Source organism: Schistocerca nitens, unplaced genomic scaffold, assembly GCF_023898315.1.
Source record: "Schistocerca nitens isolate TAMUIC-IGC-003100 unplaced genomic scaffold, iqSchNite1.1 HiC_scaffold_377, whole genome shotgun sequence".
Classification (NCBI taxonomy): Eukaryota; Metazoa; Arthropoda; class Insecta; order Orthoptera; family Acrididae; genus Schistocerca; species Schistocerca nitens.
The window spans coordinates 1566736-1594115 of record NW_026045911.1 but is presented as its reverse complement, the minus strand read 5'-3'; the positions used below and the strand labels follow the sequence as shown (position 1 = coordinate 1594115).

Below are 27380 nucleotides of genomic sequence, written 5' to 3'. Positions count from 1 at the left end.
CAACGAACGAAAACGAACAAAATGAGATTTAAAAAAAAAAAAAAAAGTGGCTAGGATACCTGGCTTTCACCCAGGAGGCCCGGGTTCGATTCCCGGTACCGGAACGGAAGTTTTTACGCACCCAACGCTCCATGTTTTGGCCTTCCAACGTTCGTTTTTCGCCCTCCTTGCGGAGCTTCAACCGAATGTAATCGGGGAAAACAGGCACATGATGCAATTACTGTCAGCACCGGGGTAAAGGGAGAGGAGGCGCTGGTCAGCTGTTGGGCTGCTACCAGCGTCAGTGGGAAGTCGGTGAAGTCGCCAGTTGCGCCAGAAGCCAGATATTACCGTAGTACGCCTACACACGCGTTCCAGTTATTCACGTTGCTTGCAGCCGCTCCATCCGCAAGAAGCGTGAGCCCGGATAGCTCAGTCGGTAGAGCATTAGGCTTTTAACCTAAGGGTCCAGGGTTCGAGTCCCTGTCCGGGCGAAGATTTTTAACGTTTCCGTAATGGCTCGTCTCGTAGCGATGGTAGCCCTGCCGTAATCAGTGCACGGAGTTCGTTTCCTGTCAAAATTCTGCGCAGACGGGTTTGATTTTTCACGATTCGAGGGACTCTTCAGTTACGAGCAGTCGTGGCCGAGTGGTTAAGGCGTCTGACTAGAAATCAGATTCCCTCTGGGAGCGTAGGTTCGAGTCCTACCGACTGCGTCCGTTTTTTCTTTTTTTGTTTAAGAAGAAGGAGCAGAAAATTTCGCAGTTTGCCTGTCGTTTTGGTACCTCGCCTCTCACAGCCGTTTATAGTGCCTGTCCTTTTGATAAGGGCGAATTCCAAGCGTCAGCTTTCGCGTCAGCCGAGCAAAGTCGGGACAAGTCGGGACATACTACAGGATGGTCTGCGTGGAGTAACGACGACAAAAACGTTAATTTAACAGCACGCGGCTCACATACTATATACGAAAAAACTAGCGTTACTTGCGGTGGCCGGGAATCGAACCCGGATCAACTGCTTGGAAGGCAACTATGCTCACCATTACACCACCACCGCACAGCCGCTCCTCGCGACGCCGCGCTGTGTCGGCTTCCCGCCCGCCAGCAGCGGCCCACGGTGATAGTAGCTGTAGGCGCTTTACGAGCTAGGAGGGTGCATCCACACGCATTCGGGTAGCGCCTCCACGCACGCTGCGTCTTTGGGCGAGACTAGTCGCCGCAGCCGCAAGGTTACTCACACTATAGTGATGAGTGGTCGTCTTAAGGCAGTGTAGTGGAGGACTCCGCGTGTGTAGCACTTTTTTCGGTTTCATCCGACGTCGCTGGGTGGCAATCCCACTTTCCCTGCAGAAAACTGCTCGGGAAGCACGGGCAGCTTGTCGAGCATCGGTGGTTCAGTGGCATGTGCCTCAGTAGTGCAGTAAGCAGCGCGTAAGTCTCATAATCTTAAGGTTTGCCGGCACGATAACTCAGCGTGTTCGGTCTGACAGTTATCTGCCCTCTGTAATAAAAGACTGAGTCAACGATGAACTTGAACGGGCGTCATCGGACGTCCGCCCCCAACAAATGCAACGAACGAAATGAGAAGAAAAAAAAAGTGGTAGAATGCTCGCTTAGCACGCGGGCGGCCCGGGTTCGATTCCCGGCCGATGTATCGTTCTGCTGTTATCGCTATAATGCTGCCGCACCGATTCCTCGCTTGAGCTCCGTCAGCCTCAGGAATGTATAGCAGGATTCGCTGTGAGAAGAACCAAACACGCAGCACGCAAGAGACCGTACTTGGACGGTCGCGTGCTATTTCTGAGCTGTAACGTCGGCCTGGCCCAACAGGCCGCTGTGTTCAGGCGCCGCAAGGGCGATGGACTGTAACCTCAGGCAGTGCTGCGTTCCGTTGAAAAAGCTGCGGCAGCAGTTTAATCTAGCAAGTCGGGAAAGCACGTGTAGCAACACAACAGATTCTTCAGAGCGCGCAAACTCTCTATCTCTAATATGCGAGACTTACCAAGTTTCCTGGAACGTTGCTCGCAACGTGCCTCGGTAGCGCAGTAGGTAGCGCGTAAGTCTCATAATCTTAAGGTCGTGAGTTCGATCCTCACCCGGGGCATTTAATTTGCTGTACATCACGGCTGAATTAACGGTGTTGCTGTTGCTAGGGAACGAACTTAATTGTCATTCGTTATCCACAAGGAGTCTACGCTCAGCGTCAAAATGTTTATTTCCAATTATGACAACGTACAACTTTGATCTTTCTCTTAACCTGTTATGAGTAAAATAACGAATAGTCAATTTCGAGCTGTGCGCAAATATGCTGGCAAACAGAGAACAGCAGTGAGTCCAGGTTCAGCACGAAATACGAGAGGAAACGGAGTGAACCTCACGTCATAGCGCAAATCCGGTGTGGTCTAGTGGCGCCGGCACGGTAGCTCAGCGCGCTCGGTCAGAGGGTTAGCTGCCCTCTGTAATTAAAAAAAACTGAGTTAATGGATCAACAACGAACTGGAACGGGTGTCTTTCGACGTCCTCCCAGAGCAGATACAACGAACGAAAACGAACAAAATGAGATTTAAAAAAAAAAAAAAGTGGCTAGGATACCTGGCTTTCACCCAGGAGGCCCGGGTTCGATTCCCGGTACCGGAACGGAAGTTTTTACGCACCCAACGCTCCATGTTTTGGCCTTCCAACGTTCGTTTTTCGCCCTCCTTGCGGAGCTTCAACCGAATGTAATCGGGGAAAACAGGCACATGATGCAATTACTGTCAGCACCGGGGTAAAGGGAGAGGAGGCGCTGGTCAGCTGTTGGGCTACTACCAGCGTCAGTGGGAAGTCGGTGAAGTCGCCAGTTGCGCCAGAAGCCAGATATTACCGTAGTACGCCTACACACGCGTTCCAGTTATTCACGTTGCTTGCAGCCGCTCCATCCGCAAGAAGCGTGAGCCCGGATAGCTCAGTCGGTAGAGCATTAGGCTTTTAACCTAAGGGTCCAGGGTTCGAGTCCCTGTCCGGGCGAAGATTTTTAACGTTTCCGTAATGGCTCGTCTCGTAGCGATGGTAGCCCTGCCGTAATCAGTGCACGGAGTTCGTTTCCTGTCAAAATTCTGCGCAGACGGGTTTGATTTTTCACGATTCGAGGGACTTTTCAGTTACGAGCAGTCGTGGCCGAGTGGTTAAGGCGTCTGACTAGAAATCAGATTCCCTCTGGGAGCGTAGGTTCGAGTCCTACCGACTGCGTCCGTTTTTTCTTTTTTTGTTTAAGAAGAAGGAGCAGAAAATTTCGCAGTTTGCCTGTCGTTTTGGTACCTCGCCTCTCACAGCCGTTTATAGTGCCTGTCCTTTTGATAAGGGCGAATTCCAAGCGTCAGCTTTCGCGTCAGCCGAGCAAAGTCGGGACAAGTCGGGACATACTACAGGATGGTCTGCGTGGAGTAACGACGACAAAAACGTTAATTTAACAGCACGCGGCTCACATACTATATACGAAAAAACTAGCGTTACTTGCGGTGGCCGGGAATCGAACCCGGATCAACTGCTTGGAAGGCAACTATGCTCACCATTACACCACCACCGCACAGCCGCTCCTCGCGACGCCGCGCTGTGTCGGCTTCCCGCCCGCCAGCAGCGGCCCACGGTGATAGTAGCTGTAGGCGCTTTACGAGCTAGGAGGGTGCATCCACACGCATTCGGGTAGCGCCTCCACGCACGCTGCGTCTTTGGGCGAGACTAGTCGCCGCAGCCGCAAGGTTACTCACACGATAGTGATGAGTGGTCGTTTTAAGGCAGTGTAGTGGAGGACTCCGCGTGTGTAGCACTTTTTTCGGTTTCATCCGACGTCGCTGGGTGGCAATCCCACTTTCCCTGCAGAAAACTGCTCGGGAAGCACGGGCAGCTTGTCGAGCATCGGTGGTTCAGTGGCATGTGCCTCAGTAGTGCAGTAAGCAGCGCGTAAGTCTCATAATCTTAAGGTTTGCCGGCACGATAACTCAGCGTGTTCGGTCTGACAGTTATCTGCCCTCTGTAATAAAAGACTGAGTCAACGATGAACTTGAACGGGCGTCATCGGACGTCCGCCCCCAACAAATGCAACGAACGAAATGAGAAGAAAAAAAAAGTGGTAGAATGCTCGCTTAGCACGCGGGCGGCCCGGGTTCGATTCCCGGCCGATGTATCGTTCTGCTGTTATCGCTATAATGCTGCCGCACCGATTCCTCGCTTGAGCTCCGTCAGCCTCAGGAATGTATAGCAGGATTCGCTGTGAGAAGAACCAAACACGCAGCACGCAAGAGACCGTACTTGGACGGTCGCGTGCTATTTCTGAGCTGTAACGTCGGCCTGGCCCAACAGGCCGCTGTGTTCAGGCGCCGCAAGGGCGATGGACTGTAACCTCAGGCAGTGCTGCGTTCCGTTGAAAAAGCTGCGGCAGCAGTTTAATCTAGCAAGTCGGGAAAGCACGTGTAGCAACACAACAGATTCTTCAGAGCGCGCAAACTCTCTATCTCTAATATGCGAGACTTACCAAGTTTCCTGGAACGTTGCTCGCAACGTGCCTCGGTAGCGCAGTAGGTAGCGCGTAAGTCTCATAATCTTAAGGTCGTGAGTTCGATCCTCACCCGGGGCATTTAATTTGCTGTACATCACGGCTGAATTAACGGTGTTGCTGTTGCTAGGGAACGAACTTAATTGTCATTCGTTATCCACAAGGAGTCTACGCTCAGCGTCAAAATGTTTATTTCCAATTATGACAACGTACAACTTTGATCTTTCTCTTAACCTGTTATGAGTAAAATAACGAATAGTCAATTTCGAGCTGTGCGCAAATATGCTGGCAAACAGAGAACAGCAGTGAGTCCAGGTTCAGCACGAAATACGAGAGGAAACGGAGTGAACCTCACGTCATAGCGCAAATCCGGTGTGGTCTAGTGGCGCCGGCACGGTAGCTCAGCGCGCTCGGTCAGAGGGTTAGCTGCCCTCTGTAATTAAAAAAAACTGAGTTAATGGATCAACAACGAACTGGAACGGGTGTCTTTCGACGTCCTCCCAGAGCAGATACAACGAACGAAAACGAACAAAATGAGATTTAAAAAAAAAAAAAAAAAGTGGCTAGGATACCTGGCTTTCACCCAGGAGGCCCGGGTTCGATTCCCGGTACCGGAACGGAAGTTTTTACGCACCCAACGCTCCATGTTTTGGCCTTCCAACGTTCGTTTTTCGCCCTCCTTGCGGAGCTTCAACCGAATGTAATCGGGGAAAACAGGCACATGATGCAATTACTGTCAGCACCGGGGTAAAGGGAGAGGAGGCGCTGGTCAGCTGTTGGGCTGCTACCAGCGTCAGTGGGAAGTCGGTGAAGTCGCCAGTTGCGCCAGAAGCCAGATATTACCGTAGTACGCCTACACACGCGTTCCAGTTATTCACGTTGCTTGCAGCCGCTCCATCCGCAAGAAGCGTGAGCCCGGATAGCTCAGTCGGTAGAGCATTAGGCTTTTAACCTAAGGGTCCAGGGTTCGAGTCCCTGTCCGGGCGAAGATTTTTAACGTTTCCGTAATGGCTCGTCTCGTAGCGATGGTAGCCCTGCCGTAATCAGTGCACGGAGTTCGTTTCCTGTCAAAATTCTGCGCAGACGGGTTTGATTTTTCACGATTCGAGGGACTCTTCAGTTACGAGCAGTCGTGGCCGAGTGGTTAAGGCGTCTGACTAGAAATCAGATTCCCTCTGGGAGCGTAGGTTCGAGTCCTACCGACTGCGTCCGTTTTTTCTTTTTTTGTTTAAGAAGAAGGAGCAGAAAATTTCGCAGTTTGCCTGTCGTTTTGGTACCTCGCCTCTCACAGCCGTTTATAGTGCCTGTCCTTTTGATAAGGGCGAATTCCAAGCGTCAGCTTTCGCGTCAGCCGAGCAAAGTCGGGACAAGTCGGGACATACTACAGGATGGTCTGCGTGGAGTAACGACGACAAAAACGTTAATTTAACAGCACGCGGCTCACATACTATATACGAAAAAACTAGCGTTACTTGCGGTGGCCGGGAATCGAACCCGGATCAACTGCTTGGAAGGCAACTATGCTCACCATTACACCACCACCGCACAGCCGCTCCTCGCGACGCCGCGCTGTGTCGGCTTCCCGCCCGCCAGCAGCGGCCCACGGTGATAGTAGCTGTAGGCGCTTTACGAGCTAGGAGGGTGCATCCACACGCATTCGGGTAGCGCCTCCACGCACGCTGCGTCTTTGGGCGAGACTAGTCGCCGCAGCCGCAAGGTTACTCACACTATAGTGATGAGTGGTCGTCTTAAGGCAGTGTAGTGGAGGACTCCGCGTGTGTAGCACTTTTTTCGGTTTCATCCGACGTCGCTGGGTGGCAATCCCACTTTCCCTGCAGAAAACTGCTCGGGAAGCACGGGCAGCTTGTCGAGCATCGGTGGTTCAGTGGCATGTGCCTCAGTAGTGCAGTAAGCAGCGCGTAAGTCTCATAATCTTAAGGTTTGCCGGCACGATAACTCAGCGTGTTCGGTCTGACAGTTATCTGCCCTCTGTAATAAAAGACTGAGTCAACGATGAACTTGAACGGGCGTCATCGGACGTCCGCCCCCAACAAATGCAACGAACGAAATGAGAAGAAAAAAAAAGTGGTAGAATGCTCGCTTAGCACGCGGGCGGCCCGGGTTCGATTCCCGGCCGATGTATCGTTCTGCTGTTATCGCTATAATGCTGCCGCACCGATTCCTCGCTTGAGCTCCGTCAGCCTCAGGAATGTATAGCAGGATTCGCTGTGAGAAGAACCAAACACGCAGCACGCAAGAGACCGTACTTGGACGGTCGCGTGCTATTTCTGAGCTGTAACGTCGGCCTGGCCCAACAGGCCGCTGTGTTCAGGCGCCGCAAGGGCGATGGACTGTAACCTCAGGCAGTGCTGCGTTCCGTTGAAAAAGCTGCGGCAGCAGTTTAATCTAGCAAGTCGGGAAAGCACGTGTAGCAACACAACAGATTCTTCAGAGCGCGCAAACTCTCTATCTCTAATATGCGAGACTTACCAAGTTTCCTGGAACGTTGCTCGCAACGTTCCTCGGTAGCGCAGTAGGTAGCGCGTAAGTCTCATAATCTTAAGGTCGTGAGTTCGATCCTCACCCGGGGCATTTAATTTGCTGTACATCACGGCTGAATTAACGGTGTTGCTGTTGCTAGGGAACGAACTTAATTGTCATTCGTTATCCACAAGGAGTCTACGCTCAGCGTCAAAATGTTTATTTCCAATTATGACAACGTACAACTTTGATCTTTCTCTTAACCTGTTATGAGTAAAATAACGAATAGTCAATTTCGAGCTGTGCGCAAATATGCTGGCAAACAGAGAACAGCAGTGAGTCCAGGTTCAGCACGAAATACGAGAGGAAACGGAGTGAACCTCACGTCATAGCGCAAATCCGGTGTGGTCTAGTGGCGCCGGCACGGTAGCTCAGCGCGCTCGGTCAGAGGGTTAGCTGCCCTCTGTAATTAAAAAAAACTGAGTTAATGGATCAACAACGAACTGGAACGGGTGTCTTTCGACGTCCTCCCAGAGCAGATACAACGAACGAAAACGAACAAAATGAGATTTAAAAAAAAAAAAAAAAAGTGGCTAGGATACCTGGCTTTCACCCAGGAGGCCCGGGTTCGATTCCCGGTACCGGAACGGAAGTTTTTACGCACCCAACGCTCCATGTTTTGGCCTTCCAACGTTCGTTTTTCGCCCTCCTTGCGGAGCTTCAACCGAATGTAATCGGGGAAAACAGGCACATGATGCAATTACTGTCAGCACCGGGGTAAAGGGAGAGGAGGCGCTGGTCAGCTGTTGGGCTGCTACCAGCGTCAGTGGGAAGTCGGTGAAGTCGCCAGTTGCGCCAGAAGCCAGATATTACCGTAGTACGCCTACACACGCGTTCCAGTTATTCACGTTGCTTGCAGCCGCTCCATCCGCAAGAAGCGTGAGCCCGGATAGCTCAGTCGGTAGAGCATTAGGCTTTTAACCTAAGGGTCCAGGGTTCGAGTCCCTGTCCGGGCGAAGATTTTTAACGTTTCCGTAATGGCTCGTCTCGTAGCGATGGTAGCCCTGCCGTAATCAGTGCACGGAGTTCGTTTCCTGTCAAAATTCTGCGCAGACGGGTTTGATTTTTCACGATTCGAGGGACTCTTCAGTTACGAGCAGTCGTGGCCGAGTGGTTAAGGCGTCTGACTAGAAATCAGATTCCCTCTGGGAGCGTAGGTTCGAGTCCTACCGACTGCGTCCGTTTTTTCTTTTTTTGTTTAAGAAGAAGGAGCAGAAAATTTCGCAGTTTGCCTGTCGTTTTGGTACCTCGCCTCTCACAGCCGTTTATAGTGCCTGTCCTTTTGATAAGGGCGAATTCCAAGCGTCAGCTTTCGCGTCAGCCGAGCAAAGTCGGGACAAGTCGGGACATACTACAGGATGGTCTGCGTGGAGTAACGACGACAAAAACGTTAATTTAACAGCACGCGGCTCACATACTATATACGAAAAAACTAGCGTTACTTGCGGTGGCCGGGAATCGAACCCGGATCAACTGCTTGGAAGGCAACTATGCTCACCATTACACCACCACCGCACAGCCGCTCCTCGCGACGCCGCGCTGTGTCGGCTTCCCGCCCGCCAGCAGCGGCCCACGGTGATAGTAGCTGTAGGCGCTTTACGAGCTAGGAGGGTGCATCCACACGCATTCGGGTAGCGCCTCCACGCACGCTGCGTCTTTGGGCGAGACTAGTCGCCGCAGCCGCAAGGTTACTCACACTATAGTGATGAGTGGTCGTCTTAAGGCAGTGTAGTGGAGGACTCCGCGTGTGTAGCACTTTTTTCGGTTTCATCCGACGTCGCTGGGTGGCAATCCCACTTTCCCTGCAGAAAACTGCTCGGGAAGCACGGGCAGCTTGTCGAGCATCGGTGGTTCAGTGGCATGTGCCTCAGTAGTGCAGTAAGCAGCGCGTAAGTCTCATAATCTTAAGGTTTGCCGGCACGATAACTCAGCGTGTTCGGTCTGACAGTTATCTGCCCTCTGTAATAAAAGACTGAGTCAACGATGAACTTGAACGGGCGTCATCGGACGTCCGCCCCCAACAAATGCAACGAACGAAATGAGAAGAAAAAAAAAGTGGTAGAATGCTCGCTTAGCACGCGGGCGGCCCGGGTTCGATTCCCGGCCGATGTATCGTTCTGCTGTTATCGCTATAATGCTGCCGCACCGATTCCTCGCTTGAGCTCCGTCAGCCTCAGGAATGTATAGCAGGATTCGCTGTGAGAAGAACCAAACACGCAGCACGCAAGAGACCGTACTTGGACGGTCGCGTGCTATTTCTGAGCTGTAACGTCGGCCTGGCCCAACAGGCCGCTGTGTTCAGGCGCCGCAAGGGCGATGGACTGTAACCTCAGGCAGTGCTGCGTTCCGTTGAAAAAGCTGCGGCAGCAGTTTAATCTAGCAAGTCGGGAAAGCACGTGTAGCAACACAACAGATTCTTCAGAGCGCGCAAACTCTCTATCTCTAATATGCGAGACTTACCAAGTTTCCTGGAACGTTGCTCGCAACGTTCCTCGGTAGCGCAGTAGGTAGCGCGTAAGTCTCATAATCTTAAGGTCGTGAGTTCGATCCTCACCCGGGGCATTTAATTTGCTGTACATCACGGCTGAATTAACGGTGTTGCTGTTGCTAGGGAACGAACTTAATTGTCATTCGTTATCCACAAGGAGTCTACGCTCAGCGTCAAAATGTTTATTTCCAATTATGACAACGTACAACTTTGATCTTTCTCTTAACCTGTTATGAGTAAAATAACGAATAGTCAATTTCGAGCTGTGCGCAAATATGCTGGCAAACAGAGAACAGCAGTGAGTCCAGGTTCAGCACGAAATACGAGAGGAAACGGAGTGAACCTCACGTCATAGCGCAAATCCGGTGTGGTCTAGTGGCGCCGGCACGGTAGCTCAGCGCGCTCGGTCAGAGGGTTAGCTGCCCTCTGTAATTAAAAAAAACTGAGTTAATGGATCAACAACGAACTGGAACGGGTGTCTTTCGACGTCCTCCCAGAGCAGATACAACGAACGAAAACGAACAAAATGAGATTTAAAAAAAAAAAAAAAAAGTGGCTAGGATACCTGGCTTTCACCCAGGAGGCCCGGGTTCGATTCCCGGTACCGGAACGGAAGTTTTTACGCACCCAACGCTCCATGTTTTGGCCTTCCAACGTTCGTTTTTCGCCCTCCTTGCGGAGCTTCAACCGAATGTAATCGGGGAAAACAGGCACATGATGCAATTACTGTCAGCACCGGGGTAAAGGGAGAGGAGGCGCTGGTCAGCTGTTGGGCTGCTACCAGCGTCAGTGGGAAGTCGGTGAAGTCGCCAGTTGCGCCAGAAGCCAGATATTACCGTAGTACGCCTACACACGCGTTCCAGTTATTCACGTTGCTTGCAGCCGCTCCATCCGCAAGAAGCGTGAGCCCGGATAGCTCAGTCGGTAGAGCATTAGGCTTTTAACCTAAGGGTCCAGGGTTCGAGTCCCTGTCCGGGCGAAGATTTTTAACGTTTCCGTAATGGCTCGTCTCGTAGCGATGGTAGCCCTGCCGTAATCAGTGCACGGAGTTCGTTTCCTGTCAAAATTCTGCGCAGACGGGTTTGATTTTTCACGATTCGAGGGACTTTTCAGTTACGAGCAGTCGTGGCCGAGTGGTTAAGGCGTCTGACTAGAAATCAGATTCCCTCTGGGAGCGTAGGTTCGAGTCCTACCGACTGCGTCCGTTTTTTCTTTTTTTGTTTAAGAAGAAGGAGCAGAAAATTTCGCAGTTTGCCTGTCGTTTTGGTACCTCGCCTCTCACAGCCGTTTATAGTGCCTGTCCTTTTGATAAGGGCGAATTCCAAGCGTCAGCTTTCGCGTCAGCCGAGCAAAGTCGGGACAAGTCGGGACATACTACAGGATGGTCTGCGTGGAGTAACGACGACAAAAACGTTAATTTAACAGCACGCGGCTCACATACTATATACGAAAAAACTAGCGTTACTTGCGGTGGCCGGGAATCGAACCCGGATCAACTGCTTGGAAGGCAACTATGCTCACCATTACACCACCACCGCACAGCCGCTCCTCGCGACGCCGCGCTGTGTCGGCTTCCCGCCCGCCAGCAGCGGCCCACGGTGATAGTAGCTGTAGGCGCTTTACGAGCTAGGAGGGTGCATCCACACGCATTCGGGTAGCGCCTCCACGCACGCTGCGTCTTTGGGCGAGACTAGTCGCCGCAGCCGCAAGGTTACTCACACGATAGTGATGAGTGGTCGTTTTAAGGCAGTGTAGTGGAGGACTCCGCGTGTGTAGCACTTTTTTCGGTTTCATCCGACGTCGCTGGGTGGCAATCCCACTTTCCCTGCAGAAAACTGCTCGGGAAGCACGGGCAGCTTGTCGAGCATCGGTGGTTCAGTGGCATGTGCCTCAGTAGTGCAGTAAGCAGCGCGTAAGTCTCATAATCTTAAGGTTTGCCGGCACGATAACTCAGCGTGTTCGGTCTGACAGTTATCTGCCCTCTGTAATAAAAGACTGAGTCAACGATGAACTTGAACGGGCGTCATCGGACGTCCGCCCCCAACAAATGCAACGAACGAAATGAGAAGAAAAAAAAAGTGGTAGAATGCTCGCTTAGCACGCGGGCGGCCCGGGTTCGATTCCCGGCCGATGTATCGTTCTGCTGTTATCGCTATAATGCTGCCGCACCGATTCCTCGCTTGAGCTCCGTCAGCCTCAGGAATGTATAGCAGGATTCGCTGTGAGAAGAACCAAACACGCAGCACGCAAGAGACCGTACTTGGACGGTCGCGTGCTATTTCTGAGCTGTAACGTCGGCCTGGCCCAACAGGCCGCTGTGTTCAGGCGCCGCAAGGGCGATGGACTGTAACCTCAGGCAGTGCTGCGTTCCGTTGAAAAAGCTGCGGCAGCAGTTTAATCTAGCAAGTCGGGAAAGCACGTGTAGCAACACAACAGATTCTTCAGAGCGCGCAAACTCTCTATCTCTAATATGCGAGACTTACCAAGTTTCCTGGAACGTTGCTCGCAACGTGCCTCGGTAGCGCAGTAGGTAGCGCGTAAGTCTCATAATCTTAAGGTCGTGAGTTCGATCCTCACCCGGGGCATTTAATTTGCTGTACATCACGGCTGAATTAACGGTGTTGCTGTTGCTAGGGAACGAACTTAATTGTCATTCGTTATCCACAAGGAGTCTACGCTCAGCGTCAAAATGTTTATTTCCAATTATGACAACGTACAACTTTGATCTTTCTCTTAACCTGTTATGAGTAAAATAACGAATAGTCAATTTCGAGCTGTGCGCAAATATGCTGGCAAACAGAGAACAGCAGTGAGTCCAGGTTCAGCACGAAATACGAGAGGAAACGGAGTGAACCTCACGTCATAGCGCAAATCCGGTGTGGTCTAGTGGCGCCGGCACGGTAGCTCAGCGCGCTCGGTCAGAGGGTTAGCTGCCCTCTGTAATTAAAAAAAACTGAGTTAATGGATCAACAACGAACTGGAACGGGTGTCTTTCGACGTCCTCCCAGAGCAGATACAACGAACGAAAACGAACAAAATGAGATTTAAAAAAAAAAAAAAAAAGTGGCTAGGATACCTGGCTTTCACCCAGGAGGCCCGGGTTCGATTCCCGGTACCGGAACGGAAGTTTTTACGCACCCAACGCTCCATGTTTTGGCCTTCCAACGTTCGTTTTTCGCCCTCCTTGCGGAGCTTCAACCGAATGTAATCGGGGAAAACAGGCACATGATGCAATTACTGTCAGCACCGGGGTAAAGGGAGAGGAGGCGCTGGTCAGCTGTTGGGCTGCTACCAGCGTCAGTGGGAAGTCGGTGAAGTCGCCAGTTGCGCCAGAAGCCAGATATTACCGTAGTACGCCTACACACGCGTTCCAGTTATTCACGTTGCTTGCAGCCGCTCCATCCGCAAGAAGCGTGAGCCCGGATAGCTCAGTCGGTAGAGCATTAGGCTTTTAACCTAAGGGTCCAGGGTTCGAGTCCCTGTCCGGGCGAAGATTTTTAACGTTTCCGTAATGGCTCGTCTCGTAGCGATGGTAGCCCTGCCGTAATCAGTGCACGGAGTTCGTTTCCTGTCAAAATTCTGCGCAGACGGGTTTGATTTTTCACGATTCGAGGGACTCTTCAGTTACGAGCAGTCGTGGCCGAGTGGTTAAGGCGTCTGACTAGAAATCAGATTCCCTCTGGGAGCGTAGGTTCGAGTCCTACCGACTGCGTCCGTTTTTTCTTTTTTTGTTTAAGAAGAAGGAGCAGAAAATTTCGCAGTTTGCCTGTCGTTTTGGTACCTCGCCTCTCACAGCCGTTTATAGTGCCTGTCCTTTTGATAAGGGCGAATTCCAAGCGTCAGCTTTCGCGTCAGCCGAGCAAAGTCGGGACAAGTCGGGACATACTACAGGATGGTCTGCGTGGAGTAACGACGACAAAAACGTTAATTTAACAGCACGCGGCTCACATACTATATACGAAAAAACTAGCGTTACTTGCGGTGGCCGGGAATCGAACCCGGATCAACTGCTTGGAAGGCAACTATGCTCACCATTACACCACCACCGCACAGCCGCTCCTCGCGACGCCGCGCTGTGTCGGCTTCCCGCCCGCCAGCAGCGGCCCACGGTGATAGTAGCTGTAGGCGCTTTACGAGCTAGGAGGGTGCATCCACACGCATTCGGGTAGCGCCTCCACGCACGCTGCGTCTTTGGGCGAGACTAGTCGCCGCAGCCGCAAGGTTACTCACACGATAGTGATGAGTGGTCGTTTTAAGGCAGTGTAGTGGAGGACTCCGCGTGTGTAGCACTTTTTTCGGTTTCATCCGACGTCGCTGGGTGGCAATCCCACTTTCCCTGCAGAAAACTGCTCGGGAAGCACGGGCAGCTTGTCGAGCATCGGTGGTTCAGTGGCATGTGCCTCAGTAGTGCAGTAAGCAGCGCGTAAGTCTCATAATCTTAAGGTTTGCCGGCACGATAACTCAGCGTGTTCGGTCTGACAGTTATCTGCCCTCTGTAATAAAAGACTGAGTCAACGATGAACTTGAACGGGCGTCATCGGACGTCCGCCCCCAACAAATGCAACGAACGAAATGAGAAGAAAAAAAAAGTGGTAGAATGCTCGCTTAGCACGCGGGCGGCCCGGGTTCGATTCCCGGCCGATGTATCGTTCTGCTGTTATCGCTATAATGCTGCCGCACCGATTCCTCGCTTGAGCTCCGTCAGCCTCAGGAATGTATAGCAGGATTCGCTGTGAGAAGAACCAAACACGCAGCACGCAAGAGACCGTACTTGGACGGTCGCGTGCTATTTCTGAGCTGTAACGTCGGCCTGGCCCAACAGGCCGCTGTGTTCAGGCGCCGCAAGGGCGATGGACTGTAACCTCAGGCAGTGCTGCGTTCCGTTGAAAAAGCTGCGGCAGCAGTTTAATCTAGCAAGTCGGGAAAGCACGTGTAGCAACACAACAGATTCTTCAGAGCGCGCAAACTCTCTATCTCTAATATGCGAGACTTACCAAGTTTCCTGGAACGTTGCTCGCAACGTGCCTCGGTAGCGCAGTAGGTAGCGCGTAAGTCTCATAATCTTAAGGTCGTGAGTTCGATCCTCACCCGGGGCATTTAATTTGCTGTACATCACGGCTGAATTAACGGTGTTGCTGTTGCTAGGGAACGAACTTAATTGTCATTCGTTATCCACAAGGAGTCTACGCTCAGCGTCAAAATGTTTATTTCCAATTATGACAACGTACAACTTTGATCTTTCTCTTAACCTGTTATGAGTAAAATAACGAATAGTCAATTTCGAGCTGTGCGCAAATATGCTGGCAAACAGAGAACAGCAGTGAGTCCAGGTTCAGCACGAAATACGAGAGGAAACGGAGTGAACCTCACGTCATAGCGCAAATCCGGTGTGGTCTAGTGGCGCCGGCACGGTAGCTCAGCGCGCTCGGTCAGAGGGTTAGCTGCCCTCTGTAATTAAAAAAAACTGAGTTAATGGATCAACAACGAACTGGAACGGGTGTCTTTCGACGTCCTCCCAGAGCAGATACAACGAACGAAAACGAACAAAATGAGATTTAAAAAAAAAAAAAAAAAGTGGCTAGGATACCTGGCTTTCACCCAGGAGGCCCGGGTTCGATTCCCGGTACCGGAACGGAAGTTTTTACGCACCCAACGCTCCATGTTTTGGCCTTCCAACGTTCGTTTTTCGCCCTCCTTGCGGAGCTTCAACCGAATGTAATCGGGGAAAACAGGCACATGATGCAATTACTGTCAGCACCGGGGTAAAGGGAGAGGAGGCGCTGGTCAGCTGTTGGGCTGCTACCAGCGTCAGTGGGAAGTCGGTGAAGTCGCCAGTTGCGCCAGAAGCCAGATATTACCGTAGTACGCCTACACACGCGTTCCAGTTATTCACGTTGCTTGCAGCCGCTCCATCCGCAAGAAGCGTGAGCCCGGATAGCTCAGTCGGTAGAGCATTAGGCTTTTAACCTAAGGGTCCAGGGTTCGAGTCCCTGTCCGGGCGAAGATTTTTAACGTTTCCGTAATGGCTCGTCTCGTAGCGATGGTAGCCCTGCCGTAATCAGTGCACGGAGTTCGTTTCCTGTCAAAATTCTGCGCAGACGGGTTTGATTTTTCACGATTCGAGGGACTCTTCAGTTACGAGCAGTCGTGGCCGAGTGGTTAAGGCGTCTGACTAGAAATCAGATTCCCTCTGGGAGCGTAGGTTCGAGTCCTACCGACTGCGTCCGTTTTTTCTTTTTTTGTTTAAGAAGAAGGAGCAGAAAATTTCGCAGTTTGCCTGTCGTTTTGGTACCTCGCCTCTCACAGCCGTTTATAGTGCCTGTCCTTTTGATAAGGGCGAATTCCAAGCGTCAGCTTTCGCGTCAGCCGAGCAAAGTCGGGACAAGTCGGGACATACTACAGGATGGTCTGCGTGGAGTAACGACGACAAAAACGTTAATTTAACAGCACGCGGCTCACATACTATATACGAAAAAACTAGCGTTACTTGCGGTGGCCGGGAATCGAACCCGGATCAACTGCTTGGAAGGCAACTATGCTCACCATTACACCACCACCGCACAGCCGCTCCTCGCGACGCCGCGCTGTGTCGGCTTCCCGCCCGCCAGCAGCGGCCCACGGTGATAGTAGCTGTAGGCGCTTTACGAGCTAGGAGGGTGCATCCACACGCATTCGGGTAGCGCCTCCACGCACGCTGCGTCTTTGGGCGAGACTAGTCGCCGCAGCCGCAAGGTTACTCACACGATAGTGATGAGTGGTCGTTTTAAGGCAGTGTAGTGGAGGACTCCGCGTGTGTAGCACTTTTTTCGGTTTCATCCGACGTCGCTGGGTGGCAATCCCACTTTCCCTGCAGAAAACTGCTCGGGAAGCACGGGCAGCTTGTCGAGCATCGGTGGTTCAGTGGCATGTGCCTCAGTAGTGCAGTAAGCAGCGCGTAAGTCTCATAATCTTAAGGTTTGCCGGCACGATAACTCAGCGTGTTCGGTCTGACAGTTATCTGCCCTCTGTAATAAAAGACTGAGTCAACGATGAACTTGAACGGGCGTCATCGGACGTCCGCCCCCAACAAATGCAACGAACGAAATGAGAAGAAAAAAAAAGTGGTAGAATGCTCGCTTAGCACGCGGGCGGCCCGGGTTCGATTCCCGGCCGATGTATCGTTCTGCTGTTATCGCTATAATGCTGCCGCACCGATTCCTCGCTTGAGCTCCGTCAGCCTCAGGAATGTATAGCAGGATTCGCTGTGAGAAGAACCAAACACGCAGCACGCAAGAGACCGTACTTGGACGGTCGCGTGCTATTTCTGAGCTGTAACGTCGGCCTGGCCCAACAGGCCGCTGTGTTCAGGCGCCGCAAGGGCGATGGACTGTAACCTCAGGCAGTGCTGCGTTCCGTTGAAAAAGCTGCGGCAGCAGTTTAATCTAGCAAGTCGGGAAAGCACGTGTAGCAACACAACAGATTCTTCAGAGCGCGCAAACTCTCTATCTCTAATATGCGAGACTTACCAAGTTTCCTGGAACGTTGCTCGCAACGTGCCTCGGTAGCGCAGTAGGTAGCGCGTAAGTCTCATAATCTTAAGGTCGTGAGTTCGATCCTCACCCGGGGCATTTAATTTGCTGTACATCACGGCTGAATTAACGGTGTTGCTGTTGCTAGGGAACGAACTTAATTGTCATTCGTTATCCACAAGGAGTCTACGCTCAGCGTCAAAATGTTTATTTCCAATTATGACAACGTACAACTTTGATCTTTCTCTTAACCTGTTATGAGTAAAATAACGAATAGTCAATTTCGAGCTGTGCGCAAATATGCTGGCAAACAGAGAACAGCAGTGAGTCCAGGTTCAGCACGAAATACGAGAGGAAACGGAGTGAACCTCACGTCATAGCGCAAATCCGGTGTGGTCTAGTGGCGCCGGCACGGTAGCTCAGCGCGCTCGGTCAGAGGGTTAGCTGCCCTCTGTAATTAAAAAAAACTGAGTTAATGGATCAACAACGAACTGGAACGGGTGTCTTTCGACGTCCTCCCAGAGCAGATACAACGAACGAAAACGAACAAAATGAGATTTAAAAAAAAAAAAAAAAAGTGGCTAGGATACCTGGCTTTCACCCAGGAGGCCCGGGTTCGATTCCCGGTACCGGAACGGAAGTTTTTACGCACCCAACGCTCCATGTTTTGGCCTTCCAACGTTCGTTTTTCGCCCTCCTTGCGGAGCTTCAACCGAATGTAATCGGGGAAAACAGGCACATGATGCAATTACTGTCAGCACCGGGGTAAAGGGAGAGGAGGCGCTGGTCAGCTGTTGGGCTGCTACCAGCGTCAGTGGGAAGTCGGTGAAGTCGCCAGTTGCGCCAGAAGCCAGATATTACCGTAGTACGCCTACACACGCGTTCCAGTTATTCACGTTGCTTGCAGCCGCTCCATCCGCAAGAAGCGTGAGCCCGGATAGCTCAGTCGGTAGAGCATTAGGCTTTTAACCTAAGGGTCCAGGGTTCGAGTCCCTGTCCGGGCGAAGATTTTTAACGTTTCCGTAATGGCTCGTCTCGTAGCGATGGTAGCCCTGCCGTAATCAGTGCACGGAGTTCGTTTCCTGTCAAAATTCTGCGCAGACGGGTTTGATTTTTCACGATTCGAGGGACTCTTCAGTTACGAGCAGTCGTGGCCGAGTGGTTAAGGCGTCTGACTAGAAATCAGATTCCCTCTGGGAGCGTAGGTTCGAGTCCTACCGACTGCGTCCGTTTTTTCTTTTTTTGTTTAAGAAGAAGGAGCAGAAAATTTCGCAGTTTGCCTGTCGTTTTGGTACCTCGCCTCTCACAGCCGTTTATAGTGCCTGTCCTTTTGATAAGGGCGAATTCCAAGCGTCAGCTTTCGCGTCAGCCGAGCAAAGTCGGGACAAGTCGGGACATACTACAGGATGGTCTGCGTGGAGTAACGACGACAAAAACGTTAATTTAACAGCACGCGGCTCACATACTATATACGAAAAAACTAGCGTTACTTGCGGTGGCCGGGAATCGAACCCGGATCAACTGCTTGGAAGGCAACTATGCTCACCATTACACCACCACCGCACAGCCGCTCCTCGCGACGCCGCGCTGTGTCGGCTTCCCGCCCGCCAGCAGCGGCCCACGGTGATAGTAGCTGTAGGCGCTTTACGAGCTAGGAGGGTGCATCCACACGCATTCGGGTAGCGCCTCCACGCACGCTGCGTCTTTGGGCGAGACTAGTCGCCGCAGCCGCAAGGTTACTCACACGATAGTGATGAGTGGTCGTTTTAAGGCAGTGTAGTGGAGGACTCCGCGTGTGTAGCACTTTTTTCGGTTTCATCCGACGTCGCTGGGTGGCAATCCCACTTTCCCTGCAGAAAACTGCTCGGGAAGCACGGGCAGCTTGTCGAGCATCGGTGGTTCAGTGGCATGTGCCTCAGTAGTGCAGTAAGCAGCGCGTAAGTCTCATAATCTTAAGGTTTGCCGGCACGATAACTCAGCGTGTTCGGTCTGACAGTTATCTGCCCTCTGTAATAAAAGACTGAGTCAACGATGAACTTGAACGGGCGTCATCGGACGTCCGCCCCCAACAAATGCAACGAACGAAATGAGAAGAAAAAAAAAGTGGTAGAATGCTCGCTTAGCACGCGGGCGGCCCGGGTTCGATTCCCGGCCGATGTATCGTTCTGCTGTTATCGCTATAATGCTGCCGCACCGATTCCTCGCTTGAGCTCCGTCAGCCTCAGGAATGTATAGCAGGATTCGCTGTGAGAAGAACCAAACACGCAGCACGCAAGAGACCGTACTTGGACGGTCGCGTGCTATTTCTGAGCTGTAACGTCGGCCTGGCCCAACAGGCCGCTGTGTTCAGGCGCCGCAAGGGCGATGGACTGTAACCTCAGGCAGTGCTGCGTTCCGTTGAAAAAGCTGCGGCAGCAGTTTAATCTAGCAAGTCGGGAAAGCACGTGTAGCAACACAACAGATTCTTCAGAGCGCGCAAACTCTCTATCTCTAATATGCGAGACTTACCAAGTTTCCTGGAACGTTGCTCGCAACGTGCCTCGGTAGCGCAGTAGGTAGCGCGTAAGTCTCATAATCTTAAGGTCGTGAGTTCGATCCTCACCCGGGGCATTTAATTTGCTGTACATCACGGCTGAATTAACGGTGTTGCTGTTGCTAGGGAACGAACTTAATTGTCATTCGTTATCCACAAGGAGTCTACGCTCAGCGTCAAAATGTTTATTTCCAATTATGACAACGTACAACTTTGATCTTTCTCTTAACCTGTTATGAGTAAAATAACGAATAGTCAATTTCGAGCTGTGCGCAAATATGCTGGCAAACAGAGAACAGCAGTGAGTCCAGGTTCAGCACGAAATACGAGAGGAAACGGAGTGAACCTCACGTCATAGCGCAAATCCGGTGTGGTCTAGTGGCGCCGGCACGGTAGCTCAGCGCGCTCGGTCAGAGGGTTAGCTGCCCTCTGTAATTAAAAAAAACTGAGTTAATGGATCAACAACGAACTGGAACGGGTGTCTTTCGACGTCCTCCCAGAGCAGATACAACGAACGAAAACGAACAAAATGAGATTTAAAAAAAAAAAAAAAAGTGGCTAGGATACCTGGCTTTCACCCAGGAGGCCCGGGTTCGATTCCCGGTACCGGAACGGAAGTTTTTACGCACCCAACGCTCCATGTTTTGGCCTTCCAACGTTCGTTTTTCGCCCTCCTTGCGGAGCTTCAACCGAATGTAATCGGGGAAAACAGGCACATGATGCAATTACTGTCAGCACCGGGGTAAAGGGAGAGGAGGCGCTGGTCAGCTGTTGGGCTGCTACCAGCGTCAGTGGGAAGTCGGTGAAGTCGCCAGTTGCGCCAGAAGCCAGATATTACCGTAGTACGCCTACACACGCGTTCCAGTTATTCACGTTGCTTGCAGCCGCTCCATCCGCAAGAAGCGTGAGCCCGGATAGCTCAGTCGGTAGAGCATTAGGCTTTTAACCTAAGGGTCCAGGGTTCGAGTCCCTGTCCGGGCGAAGATTTTTAACGTTTCCGTAATGGCTCGTCTCGTAGCGATGGTAGCCCTGCCGTAATCAGTGCACGGAGTTCGTTTCCTGTCAAAATTCTGCGCAGACGGGTTTGATTTTTCACGATTCGAGGGACTCTTCAGTTACGAGCAGTCGTGGCCGAGTGGTTAAGGCGTCTGACTAGAAATCAGATTCCCTCTGGGAGCGTAGGTTCGAGTCCTACCGACTGCGTCCGTTTTTTCTTTTTTTGTTTAAGAAGAAGGAGCAGAAAATTTCGCAGTTTGCCTGTCGTTTTGGTACCTCGCCTCTCACAGCCGTTTATAGTGCCTGTCCTTTTGATAAGGGCGAATTCCAAGCGTCAGCTTTCGCGTCAGCCGAGCAAAGTCGGGACAAGTCGGGACATACTACAGGATGGTCTGCGTGGAGTAACGACGACAAAAACGTTAATTTAACAGCACGCGGCTCACATACTATATACGAAAAAACTAGCGTTACTTGCGGTGGCCGGGAATCGAACCCGGATCAACTGCTTGGAAGGCAACTATGCTCACCATTACACCACCACCGCACAGCCGCTCCTCGCGACGCCGCGCTGTGTCGGCTTCCCGCCCGCCAGCAGCGGCCCACGGTGATAGTAGCTGTAGGCGCTTTACGAGCTAGGAGGGTGCATCCACACGCATTCGGGTAGCGCCTCCACGCACGCTGCGTCTTTGGGCGAGACTAGTCGCCGCAGCCGCAAGGTTACTCACACTATAGTGATGAGTGGTCGTCTTAAGGCAGTGTAGTGGAGGACTCCGCGTGTGTAGCACTTTTTTCGGTTTCATCCGACGTCGCTGGGTGGCAATCCCACTTTCCCTGCAGAAAACTGCTCGGGAAGCACGGGCAGCTTGTCGAGCATCGGTGGTTCAGTGGCATGTGCCTCAGTAGTGCAGTAAGCAGCGCGTAAGTCTCATAATCTTAAGGTTTGCCGGCACGATAACTCAGCGTGTTCGGTCTGACAGTTATCTGCCCTCTGTAATAAAAGACTGAGTCAACGATGAACTTGAACGGGCGTCATCGGACGTCCGCCCCCAACAAATGCAACGAACGAAATGAGAAGAAAAAAAAAGTGGTAGAATGCTCGCTTAGCACGCGGGCGGCCCGGGTTCGATTCCCGGCCGATGTATCGTTCTGCTGTTATCGCTATAATGCTGCCGCACCGATTCCTCGCTTGAGCTCCGTCAGCCTCAGGAATGTATAGCAGGATTCGCTGTGAGAAGAACCAAACACGCAGCACGCAAGAGACCGTACTTGGACGGTCGCGTGCTATTTCTGAGCTGTAACGTCGGCCTGGCCCAACAGGCCGCTGTGTTCAGGCGCCGCAAGGGCGATGGACTGTAACCTCAGGCAGTGCTGCGTTCCGTTGAAAAAGCTGCGGCAGCAGTTTAATCTAGCAAGTCGGGAAAGCACGTGTAGCAACACAACAGATTCTTCAGAGCGCGCAAACTCTCTATCTCTAATATGCGAGACTTACCAAGTTTCCTGGAACGTTGCTCGCAACGTGCCTCGGTAGCGCAGTAGGTAGCGCGTAAGTCTCATAATCTTAAGGTCGTGAGTTCGATCCTCACCCGGGGCATTTAATTTGCTGTACATCACGGCTGAATTAACGGTGTTGCTGTTGCTAGGGAACGAACTTAATTGTCATTCGTTATCCACAAGGAGTCTACGCTCAGCGTCAAAATGTTTATTTCCAATTATGACAACGTACAACTTTGATCTTTCTCTTAACCTGTTATGAGTAAAATAACGAATAGTCAATTTCGAGCTGTGCGCAAATATGCTGGCAAACAGAGAACAGCAGTGAGTCCAGGTTCAGCACGAAATACGAGAGGAAACGGAGTGAACCTCACGTCATAGCGCAAATCCGGTGTGGTCTAGTGGCGCCGGCACGGTAGCTCAGCGCGCTCGGTCAGAGGGTTAGCTGCCCTCTGTAATTAAAAAAAACTGAGTTAATGGATCAACAACGAACTGGAACGGGTGTCTTTCGACGTCCTCCCAGAGCAGATACAACGAACGAAAACGAACAAAATGAGATTTAAAAAAAAAAAAAAAAAGTGGCTAGGATACCTGGCTTTCACCCAGGAGGCCCGGGTTCGATTCCCGGTACCGGAACGGAAGTTTTTACGCACCCAACGCTCCATGTTTTGGCCTTCCAACGTTCGTTTTTCGCCCTCCTTGCGGAGCTTCAACCGAATGTAATCGGGGAAAACAGGCACATGATGCAATTACTGTCAGCACCGGGGTAAAGGGAGAGGAGGCGCTGGTCAGCTGTTGGGCTGCTACCAGCGTCAGTGGGAAGTCGGTGAAGTCGCCAGTTGCGCCAGAAGCCAGATATTACCGTAGTACGCCTACACACGCGTTCCAGTTATTCACGTTGCTTGCAGCCGCTCCATCCGCAAGAAGCGTGAGCCCGGATAGCTCAGTCGGTAGAGCATTAGGCTTTTAACCTAAGGGTCCAGGGTTCGAGTCCCTGTCCGGGCGAAGATTTTTAACGTTTCCGTAATGGCTCGTCTCGTAGCGATGGTAGCCCTGCCGTAATCAGTGCACGGAGTTCGTTTCCTGTCAAAATTCTGCGCAGACGGGTTTGATTTTTCACGATTCGAGGGACTTTTCAGTTACGAGCAGTCGTGGCCGAGTGGTTAAGGCGTCTGACTAGAAATCAGATTCCCTCTGGGAGCGTAGGTTCGAGTCCTACCGACTGCGTCCGTTTTTTCTTTTTTTGTTTAAGAAGAAGGAGCAGAAAATTTCGCAGTTTGCCTGTCGTTTTGGTACCTCGCCTCTCACAGCCGTTTATAGTGCCTGTCCTTTTGATAAGGGCGAATTCCAAGCGTCAGCTTTCGCGTCAGCCGAGCAAAGTCGGGACAAGTCGGGACATACTACAGGATGGTCTGCGTGGAGTAACGACGACAAAAACGTTAATTTAACAGCACGCGGCTCACATACTATATACGAAAAAACTAGCGTTACTTGCGGTGGCCGGGAATCGAACCCGGATCAACTGCTTGGAAGGCAACTATGCTCACCATTACACCACCACCGCACAGCCGCTCCTCGCGACGCCGCGCTGTGTCGGCTTCCCGCCCGCCAGCAGCGGCCCACGGTGATAGTAGCTGTAGGCGCTTTACGAGCTAGGAGGGTGCATCCACACGCATTCGGGTAGCGCCTCCACGCACGCTGCGTCTTTGGGCGAGACTAGTCGCCGCAGCCGCAAGGTTACTCACACGATAGTGATGAGTGGTCGTTTTAAGGCAGTGTAGTGGAGGACTCCGCGTGTGTAGCACTTTTTTCGGTTTCATCCGACGTCGCTGGGTGGCAATCCCACTTTCCCTGCAGAAAACTGCTCGGGAAGCACGGGCAGCTTGTCGAGCATCGGTGGTTCAGTGGCATGTGCCTCAGTAGTGCAGTAAGCAGCGCGTAAGTCTCATAATCTTAAGGTTTGCCGGCACGATAACTCAGCGTGTTCGGTCTGACAGTTATCTGCCCTCTGTAATAAAAGACTGAGTCAACGATGAACTTGAACGGGCGTCATCGGACGTCCGCCCCCAACAAATGCAACGAACGAAATGAGAAGAAAAAAAAAGTGGTAGAATGCTCGCTTAGCACGCGGGCGGCCCGGGTTCGATTCCCGGCCGATGTATCGTTCTGCTGTTATCGCTATAATGCTGCCGCACCGATTCCTCGCTTGAGCTCCGTCAGCCTCAGGAATGTATAGCAGGATTCGCTGTGAGAAGAACCAAACACGCAGCACGCAAGAGACCGTACTTGGACGGTCGCGTGCTATTTCTGAGCTGTAACGTCGGCCTGGCCCAACAGGCCGCTGTGTTCAGGCGCCGCAAGGGCGATGGACTGTAACCTCAGGCAGTGCTGCGTTCCGTTGAAAAAGCTGCGGCAGCAGTTTAATCTAGCAAGTCGGGAAAGCACGTGTAGCAACACAACAGATTCTTCAGAGCGCGCAAACTCTCTATCTCTAATATGCGAGACTTACCAAGTTTCCTGGAACGTTGCTCGCAACGTGCCTCGGTAGCGCAGTAGGTAGCGCGTAAGTCTCATAATCTTAAGGTCGTGAGTTCGATCCTCACCCGGGGCATTTAATTTGCTGTACATCACGGCTGAATTAACGGTGTTGCTGTTGCTAGGGAACGAACTTAATTGTCATTCGTTATCCACAAGGAGTCTACGCTCAGCGTCAAAATGTTTATTTCCAATTATGACAACGTACAACTTTGATCTTTCTCTTAACCTGTTATGAGTAAAATAACGAATAGTCAATTTCGAGCTGTGCGCAAATATGCTGGCAAACAGAGAACAGCAGTGAGTCCAGGTTCAGCACGAAATACGAGAGGAAACGGAGTGAACCTCACGTCATAGCGCAAATCCGGTGTGGTCTAGTGGCGCCGGCACGGTAGCTCAGCGCGCTCGGTCAGAGGGTTAGCTGCCCTCTGTAATTAAAAAAAACTGAGTTAATGGATCAACAACGAACTGGAACGGGTGTCTTTCGACGTCCTCCCAGAGCAGATACAACGAACGAAAACGAACAAAATGAGATTTAAAAAAAAAAAAAAAAGTGGCTAGGATACCTGGCTTTCACCCAGGAGGCCCGGGTTCGATTCCCGGTACCGGAACGGAAGTTTTTACGCACCCAACGCTCCATGTTTTGGCCTTCCAACGTTCGTTTTTCGCCCTCCTTGCGGAGCTTCAACCGAATGTAATCGGGGAAAACAGGCACATGATGCAATTACTGTCAGCACCGGGGTAAAGGGAGAGGAGGCGCTGGTCAGCTGTTGGGCTGCTACCAGCGTCAGTGGGAAGTCGGTGAAGTCGCCAGTTGCGCCAGAAGCCAGATATTACCGTAGTACGCCTACACACGCGTTCCAGTTATTCACGTTGCTTGCAGCCGCTCCATCCGCAAGAAGCGTGAGCCCGGATAGCTCAGTCGGTAGAGCATTAGGCTTTTAACCTAAGGGTCCAGGGTTCGAGTCCCTGTCCGGGCGAAGATTTTTAACGTTTCCGTAATGGCTCGTCTCGTAGCGATGGTAGCCCTGCCGTAATCAGTGCACGGAGTTCGTTTCCTGTCAAAATTCTGCGCAGACGGGTTTGATTTTTCACGATTCGAGGGACTCTTCAGTTACGAGCAGTCGTGGCCGAGTGGTTAAGGCGTCTGACTAGAAATCAGATTCCCTCTGGGAGCGTAGGTTCGAGTCCTACCGACTGCGTCCGTTTTTTCTTTTTTTGTTTAAGAAGAAGGAGCAGAAAATTTCGCAGTTTGCCTGTCGTTTTGGTACCTCGCCTCTCACAGCCGTTTATAGTGCCTGTCCTTTTGATAAGGGCGAATTCCAAGCGTCAGCTTTCGCGTCAGCCGAGCAAAGTCGGGACAAGTCGGGACATACTACAGGATGGTCTGCGTGGAGTAACGACGACAAAAACGTTAATTTAACAGCACGCGGCTCACATACTATATACGAAAAAACTAGCGTTACTTGCGGTGGCCGGGAATCGAACCCGGATCAACTGCTTGGAAGGCAACTATGCTCACCATTACACCACCACCGCACAGCCGCTCCTCGCGACGCCGCGCTGTGTCGGCTTCCCGCCCGCCAGCAGCGGCCCACGGTGATAGTAGCTGTAGGCGCTTTACGAGCTAGGAGGGTGCATCCACACGCATTCGGGTAGCGCCTCCACGCACGCTGCGTCTTTGGGCGAGACTAGTCGCCGCAGCCGCAAGGTTACTCACACGATAGTGATGAGTGGTCGTTTTAAGGCAGTGTAGTGGAGGACTCCGCGTGTGTAGCACTTTTTTCGGTTTCATCCGACGTCGCTGGGTGGCAATCCCACTTTCCCTGCAGAAAACTGCTCGGGAAGCACGGGCAGCTTGTCGAGCATCGGTGGTTCAGTGGCATGTGCCTCAGTAGTGCAGTAAGCAGCGCGTAAGTCTCATAATCTTAAGGTTTGCCGGCACGATAACTCAGCGTGTTCGGTCTGACAGTTATCTGCCCTCTGTAATAAAAGACTGAGTCAACGATGAACTTGAACGGGCGTCATCGGACGTCCGCCCCCAACAAATGCAACGAACGAAATGAGAAGAAAAAAAAAGTGGTAGAATGCTCGCTTAGCACGCGGGCGGCCCGGGTTCGATTCCCGGCCGATGTATCGTTCTGCTGTTATCGCTATAATGCTGCCGCACCGATTCCTCGCTTGAGCTCCGTCAGCCTCAGGAATGTATAGCAGGATTCGCTGTGAGAAGAACCAAACACGCAGCACGCAAGAGACCGTACTTGGACGGTCGCGTGCTATTTCTGAGCTGTAACGTCGGCCTGGCCCAACAGGCCGCTGTGTTCAGGCGCCGCAAGGGCGATGGACTGTAACCTCAGGCAGTGCTGCGTTCCGTTGAAAAAGCTGCGGCAGCAGTTTAATCTAGCAAGTCGGGAAAGCACGTGTAGCAACACAACAGATTCTTCAGAGCGCGCAAACTCTCTATCTCTAATATGCGAGACTTACCAAGTTTCCTGGAACGTTGCTCGCAACGTGCCTCGGTAGCGCAGTAGGTAGCGCGTAAGTCTCATAATCTTAAGGTCGTGAGTTCGATCCTCACCCGGGGCATTTAATTTGCTGTACATCACGGCTGAATTAACGGTGTTGCTGTTGCTAGGGAACGAACTTAATTGTCATTCGTTATCCACAAGGAGTCTACGCTCAGCGTCAAAATGTTTATTTCCAATTATGACAACGTACAACTTTGATCTTTCTCTTAACCTGTTATGAGTAAAATAACGAATAGTCAATTTCGAGCTGTGCG

At 51.8% G+C, this 27380-nt stretch overlaps 44 non-coding genes across 44 annotated transcripts; 33 read left to right on the top strand and 11 right to left on the bottom strand.

Annotated features, from left to right (window-relative positions):
- Positions 1–400: 400 nt before the first annotated feature.
- On the top strand, positions 401–473 carry Trnak-uuu (transfer RNA lysine (anticodon UUU)). The gene has a single exon. It is a non-coding gene; the product is annotated as a tRNA-Lys (tRNA).
- Positions 474–613: 140 nt separating this feature from the next.
- Trnas-aga (transfer RNA serine (anticodon AGA)) lies at positions 614–695 on the top strand. Its single transcript has one exon. It is a non-coding gene; the product is annotated as a tRNA-Ser (tRNA).
- A 265-nt stretch (positions 696–960) lies between these two features.
- Positions 961–1032, bottom strand: Trnag-ucc (transfer RNA glycine (anticodon UCC)). Its single transcript has one exon. It is a non-coding gene; the product is annotated as a tRNA-Gly (tRNA).
- Positions 1033–2006: 974 nt separating this feature from the next.
- Trnam-cau (transfer RNA methionine (anticodon CAU)) lies at positions 2007–2079 on the top strand. The gene has a single exon. It is a non-coding gene; the product is annotated as a tRNA-Met (tRNA).
- An 829-nt stretch (positions 2080–2908) lies between these two features.
- On the top strand, positions 2909–2981 carry Trnak-uuu (transfer RNA lysine (anticodon UUU)). Its single transcript has one exon. It is a non-coding gene; the product is annotated as a tRNA-Lys (tRNA).
- Positions 2982–3121: 140 nt separating this feature from the next.
- On the top strand, positions 3122–3203 carry Trnas-aga (transfer RNA serine (anticodon AGA)). Its single transcript has one exon. It is a non-coding gene; the product is annotated as a tRNA-Ser (tRNA).
- Positions 3204–3468: 265 nt separating this feature from the next.
- Positions 3469–3540, bottom strand: Trnag-ucc (transfer RNA glycine (anticodon UCC)). The gene has a single exon. It is a non-coding gene; the product is annotated as a tRNA-Gly (tRNA).
- A 974-nt stretch (positions 3541–4514) lies between these two features.
- On the top strand, positions 4515–4587 carry Trnam-cau (transfer RNA methionine (anticodon CAU)). The gene has a single exon. It is a non-coding gene; the product is annotated as a tRNA-Met (tRNA).
- Positions 4588–5419: 832 nt separating this feature from the next.
- On the top strand, positions 5420–5492 carry Trnak-uuu (transfer RNA lysine (anticodon UUU)). The gene has a single exon. It is a non-coding gene; the product is annotated as a tRNA-Lys (tRNA).
- Positions 5493–5632: 140 nt separating this feature from the next.
- Trnas-aga (transfer RNA serine (anticodon AGA)) lies at positions 5633–5714 on the top strand. The gene has a single exon. It is a non-coding gene; the product is annotated as a tRNA-Ser (tRNA).
- A 265-nt stretch (positions 5715–5979) lies between these two features.
- Positions 5980–6051, bottom strand: Trnag-ucc (transfer RNA glycine (anticodon UCC)). Its single transcript has one exon. It is a non-coding gene; the product is annotated as a tRNA-Gly (tRNA).
- A 974-nt stretch (positions 6052–7025) lies between these two features.
- Trnam-cau (transfer RNA methionine (anticodon CAU)) lies at positions 7026–7098 on the top strand. Its single transcript has one exon. It is a non-coding gene; the product is annotated as a tRNA-Met (tRNA).
- Positions 7099–7930: 832 nt separating this feature from the next.
- On the top strand, positions 7931–8003 carry Trnak-uuu (transfer RNA lysine (anticodon UUU)). The gene has a single exon. It is a non-coding gene; the product is annotated as a tRNA-Lys (tRNA).
- Positions 8004–8143: 140 nt separating this feature from the next.
- Trnas-aga (transfer RNA serine (anticodon AGA)) lies at positions 8144–8225 on the top strand. The gene has a single exon. It is a non-coding gene; the product is annotated as a tRNA-Ser (tRNA).
- A 265-nt stretch (positions 8226–8490) lies between these two features.
- On the bottom strand, positions 8491–8562 carry Trnag-ucc (transfer RNA glycine (anticodon UCC)). Its single transcript has one exon. It is a non-coding gene; the product is annotated as a tRNA-Gly (tRNA).
- Positions 8563–9536: 974 nt separating this feature from the next.
- On the top strand, positions 9537–9609 carry Trnam-cau (transfer RNA methionine (anticodon CAU)). The gene has a single exon. It is a non-coding gene; the product is annotated as a tRNA-Met (tRNA).
- An 832-nt stretch (positions 9610–10441) lies between these two features.
- Positions 10442–10514, top strand: Trnak-uuu (transfer RNA lysine (anticodon UUU)). The gene has a single exon. It is a non-coding gene; the product is annotated as a tRNA-Lys (tRNA).
- Positions 10515–10654: 140 nt separating this feature from the next.
- On the top strand, positions 10655–10736 carry Trnas-aga (transfer RNA serine (anticodon AGA)). The gene has a single exon. It is a non-coding gene; the product is annotated as a tRNA-Ser (tRNA).
- Positions 10737–11001: 265 nt separating this feature from the next.
- Trnag-ucc (transfer RNA glycine (anticodon UCC)) lies at positions 11002–11073 on the bottom strand. The gene has a single exon. It is a non-coding gene; the product is annotated as a tRNA-Gly (tRNA).
- A 974-nt stretch (positions 11074–12047) lies between these two features.
- Trnam-cau (transfer RNA methionine (anticodon CAU)) lies at positions 12048–12120 on the top strand. The gene has a single exon. It is a non-coding gene; the product is annotated as a tRNA-Met (tRNA).
- An 832-nt stretch (positions 12121–12952) lies between these two features.
- On the top strand, positions 12953–13025 carry Trnak-uuu (transfer RNA lysine (anticodon UUU)). Its single transcript has one exon. It is a non-coding gene; the product is annotated as a tRNA-Lys (tRNA).
- Positions 13026–13165: 140 nt separating this feature from the next.
- On the top strand, positions 13166–13247 carry Trnas-aga (transfer RNA serine (anticodon AGA)). Its single transcript has one exon. It is a non-coding gene; the product is annotated as a tRNA-Ser (tRNA).
- A 265-nt stretch (positions 13248–13512) lies between these two features.
- On the bottom strand, positions 13513–13584 carry Trnag-ucc (transfer RNA glycine (anticodon UCC)). The gene has a single exon. It is a non-coding gene; the product is annotated as a tRNA-Gly (tRNA).
- Positions 13585–14558: 974 nt separating this feature from the next.
- Trnam-cau (transfer RNA methionine (anticodon CAU)) lies at positions 14559–14631 on the top strand. Its single transcript has one exon. It is a non-coding gene; the product is annotated as a tRNA-Met (tRNA).
- Positions 14632–15463: 832 nt separating this feature from the next.
- Trnak-uuu (transfer RNA lysine (anticodon UUU)) lies at positions 15464–15536 on the top strand. Its single transcript has one exon. It is a non-coding gene; the product is annotated as a tRNA-Lys (tRNA).
- A 140-nt stretch (positions 15537–15676) lies between these two features.
- On the top strand, positions 15677–15758 carry Trnas-aga (transfer RNA serine (anticodon AGA)). The gene has a single exon. It is a non-coding gene; the product is annotated as a tRNA-Ser (tRNA).
- A 265-nt stretch (positions 15759–16023) lies between these two features.
- On the bottom strand, positions 16024–16095 carry Trnag-ucc (transfer RNA glycine (anticodon UCC)). Its single transcript has one exon. It is a non-coding gene; the product is annotated as a tRNA-Gly (tRNA).
- A 974-nt stretch (positions 16096–17069) lies between these two features.
- On the top strand, positions 17070–17142 carry Trnam-cau (transfer RNA methionine (anticodon CAU)). The gene has a single exon. It is a non-coding gene; the product is annotated as a tRNA-Met (tRNA).
- Positions 17143–17974: 832 nt separating this feature from the next.
- Trnak-uuu (transfer RNA lysine (anticodon UUU)) lies at positions 17975–18047 on the top strand. The gene has a single exon. It is a non-coding gene; the product is annotated as a tRNA-Lys (tRNA).
- Positions 18048–18187: 140 nt separating this feature from the next.
- Positions 18188–18269, top strand: Trnas-aga (transfer RNA serine (anticodon AGA)). Its single transcript has one exon. It is a non-coding gene; the product is annotated as a tRNA-Ser (tRNA).
- A 265-nt stretch (positions 18270–18534) lies between these two features.
- On the bottom strand, positions 18535–18606 carry Trnag-ucc (transfer RNA glycine (anticodon UCC)). Its single transcript has one exon. It is a non-coding gene; the product is annotated as a tRNA-Gly (tRNA).
- Positions 18607–19580: 974 nt separating this feature from the next.
- Positions 19581–19653, top strand: Trnam-cau (transfer RNA methionine (anticodon CAU)). The gene has a single exon. It is a non-coding gene; the product is annotated as a tRNA-Met (tRNA).
- An 831-nt stretch (positions 19654–20484) lies between these two features.
- Positions 20485–20557, top strand: Trnak-uuu (transfer RNA lysine (anticodon UUU)). The gene has a single exon. It is a non-coding gene; the product is annotated as a tRNA-Lys (tRNA).
- Positions 20558–20697: 140 nt separating this feature from the next.
- On the top strand, positions 20698–20779 carry Trnas-aga (transfer RNA serine (anticodon AGA)). The gene has a single exon. It is a non-coding gene; the product is annotated as a tRNA-Ser (tRNA).
- A 265-nt stretch (positions 20780–21044) lies between these two features.
- On the bottom strand, positions 21045–21116 carry Trnag-ucc (transfer RNA glycine (anticodon UCC)). The gene has a single exon. It is a non-coding gene; the product is annotated as a tRNA-Gly (tRNA).
- A 974-nt stretch (positions 21117–22090) lies between these two features.
- Positions 22091–22163, top strand: Trnam-cau (transfer RNA methionine (anticodon CAU)). The gene has a single exon. It is a non-coding gene; the product is annotated as a tRNA-Met (tRNA).
- Positions 22164–22995: 832 nt separating this feature from the next.
- Trnak-uuu (transfer RNA lysine (anticodon UUU)) lies at positions 22996–23068 on the top strand. The gene has a single exon. It is a non-coding gene; the product is annotated as a tRNA-Lys (tRNA).
- Positions 23069–23208: 140 nt separating this feature from the next.
- On the top strand, positions 23209–23290 carry Trnas-aga (transfer RNA serine (anticodon AGA)). The gene has a single exon. It is a non-coding gene; the product is annotated as a tRNA-Ser (tRNA).
- Positions 23291–23555: 265 nt separating this feature from the next.
- On the bottom strand, positions 23556–23627 carry Trnag-ucc (transfer RNA glycine (anticodon UCC)). The gene has a single exon. It is a non-coding gene; the product is annotated as a tRNA-Gly (tRNA).
- A 974-nt stretch (positions 23628–24601) lies between these two features.
- On the top strand, positions 24602–24674 carry Trnam-cau (transfer RNA methionine (anticodon CAU)). Its single transcript has one exon. It is a non-coding gene; the product is annotated as a tRNA-Met (tRNA).
- An 831-nt stretch (positions 24675–25505) lies between these two features.
- On the top strand, positions 25506–25578 carry Trnak-uuu (transfer RNA lysine (anticodon UUU)). Its single transcript has one exon. It is a non-coding gene; the product is annotated as a tRNA-Lys (tRNA).
- A 140-nt stretch (positions 25579–25718) lies between these two features.
- Positions 25719–25800, top strand: Trnas-aga (transfer RNA serine (anticodon AGA)). Its single transcript has one exon. It is a non-coding gene; the product is annotated as a tRNA-Ser (tRNA).
- A 265-nt stretch (positions 25801–26065) lies between these two features.
- Positions 26066–26137, bottom strand: Trnag-ucc (transfer RNA glycine (anticodon UCC)). Its single transcript has one exon. It is a non-coding gene; the product is annotated as a tRNA-Gly (tRNA).
- Positions 26138–27111: 974 nt separating this feature from the next.
- Trnam-cau (transfer RNA methionine (anticodon CAU)) lies at positions 27112–27184 on the top strand. Its single transcript has one exon. It is a non-coding gene; the product is annotated as a tRNA-Met (tRNA).
- Positions 27185–27380: the final 196 nt, after the last annotated feature.